Genomic DNA, 13,154 nt, shown 5'->3' with positions numbered 1-13,154 from the left:
CTCGCGCGCGAACAAGAGGAGATTCGAGCTCATTATCGCCGCCAAATTGACAAGGTCATAGAGAGGAAGAGGAGAACCCTTCAGGAGGCTCTTTATCCAGAACCTGATTCTGGACCTAGGTCGATTCCCCTCGACCCTAAATGAAAAGTGACCGTTGCGTATAGCCCGGGAGAGCTCCAATTCTCGCTCATGTGGGGGCCATCTACCTCGCAACCGAGGAGGGAGTTCTTCGAAGCCGAACACTACTGGAGCTCGATTACCTCACTAGGCCAGATAGCTGATATCCTGGCTTTCCATGGCCTTAGGCTGTCAAGCACCCTAAGGTGTCGAGCTCCTACCCCCAGTGAGCGAAGCTGCCGCGCCCCGGGAGATGGAAATCCCAAGCTGAGGTATGCGGCCTGGAGCCAAGAGCATATGAAGGCAGGAGCGTTACTGCCTTTGAAGTCGTTTTTCAAGGACTTCACGGATTTTGTTCGGCTGGCTCCATTCCAGCTCAACACCAATTCTTACAGGGTTCTATCTGCCTTGAGGTCGCTATACCACGAGCTGAAGTGGGAAGGACCTTCACCACAGGAGATCTTATACCTCTTCTGTTTGAAAAGTAACCGCTCCCGAGCTCGGGGAGGAGATGTCTTTTACTATCTTTCGAGCTACCCCAAAGAGAAAGAGGTGTTTGAGGATCTTCCTAATCATCCACCTGATTTTAAGAAAGCCTTCTTCTGGACAGATGGCTTGTCCTCGTCTCGATGCTACTCATTCAGACGGATTCGTAAGTATTCCAACCTTCTTTATCTCTGTGCTCGGGATTTTATTTGTAAATCTGTACTTAGTCGAAATGTGTCTTATTTTCCAGCCAATTTTCACCTTCCTACTCCCGACGACGCAATGAAGGAGCATAGAGAGACTCTGCTCCAACTCCCATACGGCAGGAGGTCTCTCTCATACCTTTTACATGAGAGCAAGCTCCGAGCTTGCGGGCTTTTGGGAGATGGCCAGTCCACCTCGGATTGGTTCAATAAAAAGTACGACCGTTGGGAGCAGGTGCCTTTTCCCACAGGCATCCTCCCTCCAAGGAGAGAGGTGAGGCCTCCACCCCCAGCTCACCGAAGAAGCCCGCCATCGGGGAATGAGGCTAACGATGAAGCCTCGAGTTCAAACTCGGATGATCGAGGTAAAGTCATCCTTAGCTCGAGAATGTGGTCCCCCACCTTATTTAAGCACCAACCCAATAGGTTAGTCTTGTGCCCATATGATAGGGATCACTTCTATATATGGACTTGGGTAGACGACCGAGTTCATAGGTTCGATAGTTGGCTCGGGAAGTATGATACCATGTACAATCTGAACGAGGTGTGGGACGGGATAGCCGTCCAATATGGGACCAATGATTATAGGGACCTTTCGAGGTTGACGTCCACGTATAGGGAAGGTACTCCCCCCGCCTTTTCTGAAGATGGGGGAATTTCATGGTCCCCGAGCTCGAGCTCGGGGGAGAGTTCCAGTTAGGTTTCTTCTATCATTACTTTGTATATCAATGTGATACTGAATAACCTTATATACTATTCCCTCTTTTTGTTATGACTCACAATGTGGCGTGACTGTGCAGGCAAGATGGATTCCGACCTTGAAAACATCATCAAGAGTGTCGGTGCCAAGAGGAGCAAGCATCCCAGGGCAGGGTCGCGAAAGGCTGATCGGCCCACCAAGGTCCCCAGGAGGTCCGAGAAAACTCCTCCCCCGACTCCGCCTGTTACGAGCTCCGTCGTGGGGACGACTTCGCAGCTTGGTGCTTCCACCGTGGCGCCGACTTCACAAGTCGATGTCTCTACTATGGCCGAGCCCCAACTTCCTGTAGTGGTCCAGCCATCACTTGGTCCACCTCCTAGAAAGCCTTCTGCTTCTCGAGCTCAGAAGCTGTCAGTTTCTACTCACGTCGAGGAGTATGTAATTGACAACGCGGCTGGTCCCCATGGGTCTATGTTGTGTTCAGATGTTATGTCCCGAATCGGCCAGAGCTTTAGCAGTCTCGAGGCTCCTCAATGGCAATACTTGAAAAATGCCCGAGACTACACTGCCCTCTATGAGAAGAGTATCGAGCTCGCTACGGCGGTAAGCTTTCTTCTACTTCTTAGTTATATTTACACAGTCCTGGTGTTAATGGCGATTTTTTCTTTTTAGTCTCTTGCCTTTACTGCCCAGCTCAACTAGAGGTTGAATAACGAGATCCACTCGAGCAAGTCTTATGCTCAGGAGGCAAAGGATCTTCAACTCAAGGCGAGTGACGACCTGAAGGCGGCGAATAAAAAGCTTGAGGCAGGAGCTGAGGAGCTTAAGGCCAAAGCGTCCGAGCTTGAGAAGCTGAATACAAGGCTTGCGGAGCTCGAGAAAGAGAATGCCAGGCTCGCGGAGCTTGAGAAGGAGAATGATCGGCTCCAAGAGGCTAACAAAAAGCTCGAAGAAGATCAGGCCGCTACCTTTAACATAATTGAGGGCGAGAAGGCTCGTCTCCTTGATGAGTATAAGGAGAAGAAGGACCAGGCGGTTGATTCGGCCATGTATAGAATGTGGGCCAACAATGAAGACCTAGATACTAGCTTCTTAGGTCCTCATGAGGCGAAGCTTCGGGATAAGTGGAATGCTCAGCTCGAGGCGGAAGAGGCTGCTCGAGAGGCCGCCTCCGAAGGTGCTCAGGAGGATAGTCATGCTATTCGTCCTGAGGGGTCCAGTGCTGCTGATGCTGAGAAGGCCAAGGAGACTCCTCCTTCTTGAATCTGATCTCGGGGAAATCTTATCTTGGGGCTGCGTCCCCTTATTTTTGTAATAGTTTTAATTTATGCCCGTAGGGCTGATACAATTTTTTATATTAATACATATGTTTTACATTTCTTGGTTCGAAATATTTTGCATATATTATATTAATGAATCATTTATGTTTATTTATTCATACAAACATAGTTTGGATTTAGGCTCGAAACTCAACGCATTCGTGCGTCGTTTGCTCAAATTATCCGCTTCTGATCTCGTTATTTATCAAGGTCGGATATTACTTTAACCATGAACCTGAAAGTATTTCCCAAATGGCGCTTCTAGCATCTAGTGCACTCTGGATAGCTCCTCCATGTCTCACCGCCTCCCAGGGTGGCCGCCAGGGAGGCGGTGAGACATGGAGGAGCTATCCAGAGTGCACTAGATGCTAGAAGCGCCATTTGGGAAAATTCCTGGAAAAGGCTTGTTACTTGTGCGAGGTGGTTGGATACCTCAAGAAAGATTGCCCGACATTGAAGAATGAGGAACTAGGGAAGGCAGACATCTTGACTCCAGCTCGAGTGTTCGCCTTGACACAGGAAGAGGCTGAGGTTAGTCCCTCGGTAGTGATAGGTCAAATTTCTAGCGCTAGCTCTTCATATACTGCATTGATTGACTCTAGTGATACACATTCATTTGTTTATAGTAAAGTGATTAATAGATTATGTATGCCTAGTGAGTATTATACTGCGGGTTTTGGACTATACTTCCTACAGGGGAACTGGTAGTTTCTAGGATATGGATTAGAGCACTGCTAGTGATGGTGGATAGTAGGGAACTATCAGTGGATTTTATTGAGTTGGGTATGGATGATTTTGATATGATTTTGGGGATGGATTGGCTAGTCAGATATGGGGCCTCTATAGATTGTAGGAAGAAGATGGTGACTTTTGAGCCTGCGGGTGAGGACCCCTTTGTTTTTGTGGGTGCTATGGATGGACCTCACATCCCTATGATATCGATGTTAAAGGCTAGGGACCTATTACAAGGACATTGTATAGGTTTTCTAGCTAGTGTGGTGGACACCACTAGAGTTACACTAGTAAAGCTGGGAGAGACTTCTATGTGAGTTCTTAGACGTGTTTCCTGAGGACTTACCGAGACTATCGTCACACAGGGAAATTTAGTTTGTCATTGAGTTAGCGCTAGGTACAAAGCCAGTGTCGAGGGCACCATATATGATGGCTCCATTAGTGCTAAAGGAGTTGAAGATACAGTTGCAAGAGCTTCTAGATTTGGGGTTTATCAGACCTAGCTTCTCATCATGAAGTGCTTCGGTTTTATTTGTGAAGAAAAAGGATGGGACTCTGAGAATGTGTATAGATGTTTAACGCCCAAAATGTGCATCCACTAAGCGGTGGTTGTAGTATAGATCGGGCGGTCGATTCCACAAGGAGGCAAAGAAATAAAGTTAATCAATAAATAAATGTTAGAGATAAATAATATGAAGAAAATAGAACAAGTGATATTTTTTCTTGTTTTTGAGATTTAAAGATTAAAAATAAAGATAGAATAAAGTGTAATGTAACAATAGGTAACAAGTAGGAAGGATAAAGAGTCACCAATATGCATACTTATTTATTTGGATCTTTGATTCACAAAAATTACACAAATGGATAGTTCACATCCCAACTATTCATTTGGAAGATTTAACATTAAAACACAAATATATTTCACAAAAATGTATTCAAGTGATTATTATTCTTTACCATGGAAGGATGAGATAAATCTTATGAGATATCTAAAAAATACATTATACCATTGGCCATAATGCAATTAAAGATTGGACATAAAACCTAACACAAATATTACTTTTACTATTTATAAAATACATAGAAAGAGCATGACTAATTCTATATAGATTTTAGCAAAAGTACATATATATGAGTGAGATGGAGAAAATGATAAAGATATTATCTATATTATTTTTACTAATTTGATAATACATAGAAAGTGCTTGAAAAAATCTATATACTATTAGTAAACATAAATAAAGATAATAAGATGAAGGAATAGAGATGAAAGAAAATAAATCACTCAAATATTTAAGCTTTAAGTACATGGTGAATCAAAAATACCAAACAAAGTCATAGTGCATATAGGATCATCCTAACCTTCCTAAGAAGGTTAGCCTATTATGCTAGATATTCTCATGAAATTCTAGAGAGAAAATATGAGAAATGAGACTAAAATTTGGTAGAGTTTTGCTACCTAAAAATTGCATAGAAAATGTGAAGAAAGAGTCCCTATTTATAGAGGGAGAAAGGACTAAAAAGAAATTAAACAACAATTTGGGGTTTACAAAATAAATCTGAAATATTAATAATAAAATATGATTTTTAAAAATCAAATCTTATTATAAATATTAACCTAGTTATTTTGGTGTATGGTCAATATGCCCTTTTTCAAAAACACCAAAAAAAATGAGCTTTAAATTTCAAAATGGAAATTTGCATGGCCCAAGGTGCATAAAAGGTTGGGCCAAATGTTGCTGGTGGCAGCTGGGCCATTGACCAATCCCAGCCAATCAGAGGAGGCCACGTAGGCAGATGGAGCTAAAGGAAGAAGGCTGGTTGACTGGGTGTTGGGCAGTTGGGGAGTTGGGCCTTCGTTGGGGTGCACTGGGCAGCTGGGGAGTTGGGCCTTTGTTGGGGTGCACTGGGCTTGGAGGCTACGTTGAAGGAGATGGCTGAAGCTACGTTGGATGGATTGAAGACTAACAGCTGAAGGAGGCTGGTCACGTTGGAGGAAAAGCCATGTATTGATGGACACGTGTCGTGTGGGAGAAGATGCCACTTGGCACTGCAGGTGGAAGGAGAGAAGAGGTGGATTGGGCTTGCGGTCTTTTGGGCCAAATCTTGGACTTCATGTTGCAAAAATGCCAACTTTTCCCCATTTCTTCAATTTTATTTATTTATTTATTTCTTCTTTATTTTCTTTTTGACAAATGCATCTTTAATTCCTACAAAATAACAATAAATTAAATCATAAGTAAATATTTTCATTTATAAAATAAATCATATTAATTCCATGAAAATATTAATTAAAACTTAATTTATTTTGACAATTAAAATCAACAAATGTGCATTTTTCACCACTAATCAATAGACTATAGGGAGTTGAACAAGTTGACTATCAAGAAAAAGTACCCCTTACCGAGGGTAGATGACATGTTCGATCAGTTGTAGGGTAAGACGGTATTATTGAAGATTGATCTTCGATCTGGTTATCACCAGCTGAGAATCAAGGACGAGGATATTCCGAAGACGACCTTCCGTACGAGATATGGGCATTATGAGTTCCTAGTCATGTCGTTTGGTTTGACCAATGCCCTAGCAATGTTTATGGATTTGATTAACAGGGTGTTCAAGGACTTCTTAGACCAGTTTGTGATTTTCCTCATCGACGACATCCTAATTTACTCCAGTTCAGAGGCAGAGCATGAGCAGCATCTCCAACTGGTATTGCAATGATTGAGAGAGCATTAGTTGTATCCTAAGTTTAAGAAGTGTGAGTTCTAGCTACTAGAAGTGACATTCCTTGGACACATTGTTAGTGGAGATGGGATTAAGGTAGATCCGGCCAAGGTAGAGTAAGTTAGGGATTGGTCGAGGCCTAGGAACACCTCGAAGGTTAGGAGCTTCCTTGGGCTAGCAAGATATTATAGACGGTTCATTGAAGGGTTTTTAAAGATTGCCACACCATTGACTGAGTTGACAAGGAAGAAACTGAAGTTCACCTGGTTAGACAAATGTGACGGTAGCTTCCAGGAGTTAAAGCGACGGTTAATTTATGCTCCTATGCTGAGACTCCCTTCGGAGGGAGGGAAGTTTGTAGTGTACTGTGACGTGTTGAGACTGGGATTGGGATGCGTGTGGATGCAGAATAAGAAGGTTATTTCCTATGCATTGCAATAGTTGAAGGATTATGAACAGCGGTATCCTACCCATGATTTGGAATTAGTAGCGATGGTATTCGCACTAAAATTATGGCGACATTATTTGTACGGGGAGAAGTGCGAGATATACACCGATCATAAGAGTTTGAAGCATTTCTTCACCCAGAAGGACTTAAACATGAGACAGAGATGTTGGCTAGAATTGGTGAAGGACTACAACTATGAAATGCTTTACCACTCAGGAAAAGCCAATGTAGTGGCAGATGCGCTGAGCAGGAGGGGCCCGAGATAGTTGTTTAATTTGAAACAAATATTGAAGGAATTAACTGAGGAGATGACTAGAGCGAGAATAGAGTTGGTGGTGGGCCAGTTGGCCAATATTACATTACAGTCTACCCTTCTAAAGAGAATAAAAGAGGGTTAGGTGGGTGACATACAGTTACAGGAGGTTAGAGGAAATGTCCTAGCTGAAGTGGCTAAGGATTATTCCATTTCACAGATAGGTTTACTACAGTATAAGGATCATATATGTGTTCCGATGGATATGGGGATTAGACGAGAGATACTTGATGAATCCCATACTACACCATACTCACTCCATCCAGGCACCAAGAAGATGTATCAGGATCCATAGACTTTATATTGGTGGCCTGGGATGAAGAAGGAAGTGGTTGAATATGTAAACAAGTGTTTAACCTGTCAGCAAGTAAAGACTGAACATCAGCGACCAACGGGGTTGTTACAGCCTTTGGGTATTCTCGAGTGAAAGTGGGAATACATTACCATGGATTTCGTGGGAGGGTTACCCAGGACGGTGGGGCTACATGACTCGGTGTGGGTGATAGTTGACAAATACACAAAGTTAGCTCACTTTCTGCTAGTGAGGATGACCTATACTGTAGATCAGTACGTGGAGTTATATGTGAGGTAGTTTGTACGTCTCCTTAGAGTTCTTAAATCTACAGTATCGAACTGGGATCCCATATTCACCTCCAAGTTTTGGGGTAGTTTGTAGAAGGATATTGGAACTTAGCTGAAGTTCAATACAACCGTTCATCCTTAGACAGACGGGCAGTGTGAGAGGACAATTCAGATATTGGAGGACATGCTTAGGGCGTGTGTGCTAGATTTTGAGAGATCTTGGAGTAAGTACCTCCCGTTGATTGAGTTTTCTTGCAACAAAAGTTATCAATCAACGATTGGAGTAGCTTCAAATGAGATGTTATATGGAAGGAAATGTAGATCGCCCATTCATTGGGATCAGATGGGGGAAAGGAAGTATTTGGGATCGGAGATGGTTCAGAAGACTAATGAAGTTATTGAGAATATCCGAGATCGAATGCTCGCTTCGTAGAGCAGACAGAAAAGCTACACTGATCTTAAGCATAGAGACGTGGAGTTCCAGGTTGGGGACCACGTGTTTCAGCGAGTTTCACCATTGTGAGAAGTGAGGAGATTTAGGAAAAAGGGCAAGTTGAGCCCTAGATTCATAAGACCTTTTGAGATCTTGGAGAGGATCGGGCAGGTAGCCTATAGATTGGCTCTGCCACCGTCATTATCAGGAGTTCACGATGTGTTCCACATCTCTATGCTTTGGAAGTACGTCTCAGATATGACTCATGTATTGGGATATGAGAATCTAAAGCTACAAACCGATTTATCGCATGAGAAGCGACCGGTTCAAATCCTAGATAGGAAGGATAAAGTTTTGAGGAACAAGATGATTCCTCTAGTCAAAGTCTTATGGAGGAATAGCAAGGTCGAGGAAGCGACCTAGGAGCTTGAGTCAGCTATGTAGGATCAGTATCTTGAGCTATTCAGGTAAATTTCGAGGACAAAATTCTCAATAGGAGGGGATAGTTGTAACGACCCAAAATGCTTATAGGGTTTAGTGCATTGACTAGAGTGTCAGGAGGGCATAATTGGATATATGTGTGATTAATTGATTAAATTGGTGACTATGTGGCATGCATGATTTATATGATGATATGAATATATATATATATTTATATGCATGTTTATGAGTATTAAATATGCATGTGGGCCAGTTCTTGTTTACAAGAGCATCTCTGTAATTTTGGCCCGTTAAGGGCATAATTGTGATTATATATTTTTAATGACTGAGAGCACATTACTATGTGGATATATTTGCAGTATATGACTAAAGGCGATTATAGTGAGCAGATTAGCGGAATAGTCACAGCAGGGTTCAATACCTGGCTCGGGGTGAGCCTAGGTGTATTTTGGGAAACTTAACATATATTTGAGACTTATCGAGTAATGATTAAATGTTTGGTGATTAGTTGGGCATGTTATGATTAATTGAGAATTTGTAGGATGACTCGAGGAATTAGCGGGAATTGGGGTTAATGACCATTTTGCCCATAAGGCAATTAGGAGGCTGGGTTAGTACAAGGGGCATTTTGGTCATTCTAATTATAGAGATATAGTTAGGAAATATTAGAACTTAGTAGAACAAGTTATAAATCCCTGAAGCACTCTCGCCCTCTCCCTCTTACACGTTCACTATCTCTCCCTCTCTTGTGCTTTGAAGCTGAAGGAAAACTTTGAAGAGAAGCTTGGATTTGGGCTGGGAAATCTCGAGAATTGAGGCTAGGAGTAGACAAGGAATAGTTAGGGGATTCAAGCCACTAACAGATGTAAGGTTTCAGGTCCTAAATGGTTGAATTCTTATTAGGTTTGAATATGCTATGGGATAATTGGGTTAGCTATTGAGTTTAGGATTTAAGGGAATTTGAATTGGTGTTTTAGGTTATATGGATTGTCTTTGAATTAGTACTGAGAATTCTTAACCTGGGTTTGACTGGGGCGTGTATTAAGGTGGGATTTTGGGACTGAGAGTTGGGAAACAACACTGGAAACCCAGAGATTGTTAGGTTCGCTAGGGCGCTTCGCGACCTAGTTCATGGGTGCCGCGACCCACATGCCCAGAAGGCTCTGGGAGGGCTTGCTGATTTGTGAACGCATCGCGAGCCTAGGGGGCAAGTTGCTGCCCGCTCCCCTTGAAAAAAATGCTGGTGCATCTGACTTGAGGCACGCAGTGACCCTTAGGGCTAGGTCGCAGCGCACCTAGGCAGCCATAGCCTAGGTTGGTTTATTTTAGGCTCGAGGATTCAAACCTAGGAGCTCGGGACGAATTCTACTACCTTGTTTAGTAGAATTTGAGGTCCTAAAGGCTGGTATTTATTTCCAAAATATTTAATTGGATTAAAATTTGATAGTTATCCATTGTTGCTTGTGACTAGGGTTACCGTTAAGGCTCAGGACTGAGGTTTGTGCTCGAGACTTGAGATTAGAAAATTGCACCCAAATGATTGTGAAAGGGATTGAGATTCTCTGTAATTTAACATAAATGTTTTGTAATATATATATATGTTATGTGTGAAGTAAAAGTACAACCTAAGGGAGTCAGGGCTGATGATAAGCCTATTGAACGCAGCTCTTCCTAAGCGAGTCATGATTAGCTAAATAATCAGAAGGCTCGGCCTAAGGGTGCCGACATCTACATATTGTTTTAAAGGTTGAATTATATGTGTTTCTCGTTGCCTAGCTTAGTGCTTGTATTCTACTGATTAATTGAACTGATTGGACTAAAGTTTATTATATACACTTGTTGCTGTCTATGCTTGTAGATTATGATTTTCTTGCCGAGCCTTGGCTCACAGGTGCTACGTGGAGCAAGTAAAGGCAAGGGAAAGCTGGACCAACCATGAGTTGGAGAGCTTTTGGGGAGGAGTGTACATCGACAGCTACTCGACCACCACAGCCGAGGGAATTACAGGAACTAGAGCTAATACTCGTATTTTTCCATTTAGACTGGCTACTGCTGTATTAACTTTTGAGAGTAGTTTCTGCCATGTAAACCTTATTTTTGGGTTCTCATGTATCAAACTATTATCTTAATGAAAATCAATCATTTTATGATCAAAATCTTTTAACCCTAACATGTCTCTTGACTCTAGAAACACATTTATATTCAAATGACTTGATTAGCGAGTCTTGCACTATTTTAAACACATAGTGTAACGGTCTTGGTTACCCAGGGCGTTACAAGACTTGTCCACACCATTTATGTACTCTCTACTTGCTGAGTTTACGTGGGCCATTGAAATGTTTGTCAGTTCGAAAGCCTTCACTAAAAACTCATCACATCATACTTGGCATGAGTGGAAAGTCTTGAAATGTTTCTTTCCTTAATCCTCAGCTGGTAATAACGAGATCGAGGGTAAATTCTTGAGAGCACTGTCCTACCTTGCAACCAGGAGAATGCATCCTCCATTCTTGGCAATGGACACCTATTCTTTGAAATTAATTTATTTGGGTATCCATATGCGGTACACATTCTCACAGACTTGGCCTTCTTCTTAATAAATGGTGTTGACATGTTCCATGATGAAATACTCCGTCTGATCAATCCCTAAAGTCAAATAAACATCTTTGACTGAACCTTTAATTCGTTCTTCTCAGCTAGGTCATTCTTCCTTATGTCCCTGATACTGGTTCTATCCTTGCCTTGATCCCGTGGCACACTCAATTTCTTAGTAGTGATAGAAATCTTAGTGAATCCTTATAAACCTATCTAAAATCTCACTGACCAATTTAGTTTCCCTCTTGTCTAACTGATATAATCCCTCATGGTATCCACCATAATAGCTAGGCATCTCGTGAATGCAACCGGGTCCTTTCCTTTTAAACCCGGAAGTCACCATCCTCTCTTATAGTCCATGGTTGTCCCTTATTTGGCAAACTAATCCATACGTAGGATCATACCGAGATCCTTATATAATCATCTTAATCAATTATTACTGCTAACTTTCTACCCATAATATTCTAATCCATTTCCTGGAAATTACCAATTTTCCCTAGCAAACACAAGATCTCAAGCCCCATAGCCTAATAGTCATACAGTACATATCACATATCTATGTCTCTATTAAGAGATACGTAGCACCAAACTTAATATGCACAATATAAATGAACGAAAACTAGAAATCGAACCTGTCATCAATGAGGAACCAGCCTCAAGCTCTGACTATATTTAGGCAGACACTCGAGCCGGAGTCAGGCTATCCACACTCCTTGGTTCTCCCATCTTTGATCTCGGACATTCCCTCTTGAAGTGCCTAACTATTCCACATAGAAGACATTCCTTCACTCGACATTCTCCCAGATGGCGTCTCCTACACCTGGTGCACACTGGATAACGTCTCTAGACCTCGTTGTCACCCTGGCGGCCACCCCGAATACTATAACCCCTCCTACTAGGACCAGAAGTGGTAGAAGAATCATGGGTCTTTCTTTTCTGGTTACTGGTGCCTCTGCCCCTACCTGATCCCGCAAATGGAGGTACCATTATCTGAGCTTCCTGCCCTATGACACACTCGCTCCATATCTCACCTCCTACGTTCTCTGTAGCAAAGACCCTCCCTACCGCCAGAGCGTAGGTCAAAATCTCATCCACTGGAGCGATCCTAACTCTTTGGGCTACCCCTGAGTTCAGTCCTTCAATGAATCGTTCCTTCCGGGCCACATCCGTTGGTCCCAAATCAAAAAGGAATTTGGCTAACCAATCAAATTCATTTTCATACTCTGTCACTGTCTTCCTACCTTGAACCAAGTTCATAAACTCACTAGTATTCCCAACTCAAACTATGTCACAGTAGTATCTTTCATTGAACAATTGTCTAAATTCCTCCCAACCCATTATGGCAACATTCCAGGTCTGGGATACAACTTCCCACCATGTTCGAGCATCCTCCGACAACATGTACGTTGCACAAGCCACTCTATCATTGCCTAAGGCTCTTATATAGTCAAGGATGGAGCTAATCACGCCCATCCACTCTTCATCTCTGAACGGATCCAAGCCTCCCTTGAAAACTGGAGGATAATGTTTCTGGAAGCTTTCATACAGTAATTCCCATCTATTCCTACCCTCTAGTGGAACAAAAACTGGTGCCATTGCTGTCAAAACACACAAGGCAGCGTTCCCTAACAAAACTCGTTGTTTCCACTACCTAATCTCTTCCTCATGCTTTTGCAATCTTGCTTGCATACCAGTAAACATTTGCTCCAAATCCCAGGGGGCAGCTGGAGGATTCTGGCCCCGACTATCATTCGCAACCCCGGTATTAACAATGCCTGGTCCATTTGATAGCCTTGGATACATAACTTCTGAATCTGTCTGTAGTCAATGACTTCACCTATCAGGCATGATGATCATATCCAAAACTACTCCATGAGCAGATCCAAACAACACAATTACACATATAATAAGCATACCAAGACACAAGTCTATAATGTTCATGCTCTATACATTAACAAGTAGATAAGGAAATTCACATAAGCAATTAGACAAATATTTCACTTAATACATATTAACCCTGAGTCGAGCTTGTCTTTCGCAACGAGCGTACATGTTCGGTCAATC

This window comes from Humulus lupulus, chromosome 3 (genome assembly GCF_963169125.1).
Source record: "Humulus lupulus chromosome 3, drHumLupu1.1, whole genome shotgun sequence".
NCBI classification, from domain to species: Eukaryota; Viridiplantae; Streptophyta; class Magnoliopsida; order Rosales; family Cannabaceae; genus Humulus; species Humulus lupulus.
The sequence above is the reverse complement of the archived record's forward strand: the minus strand, read 5'-3'. Positions refer to the sequence as shown.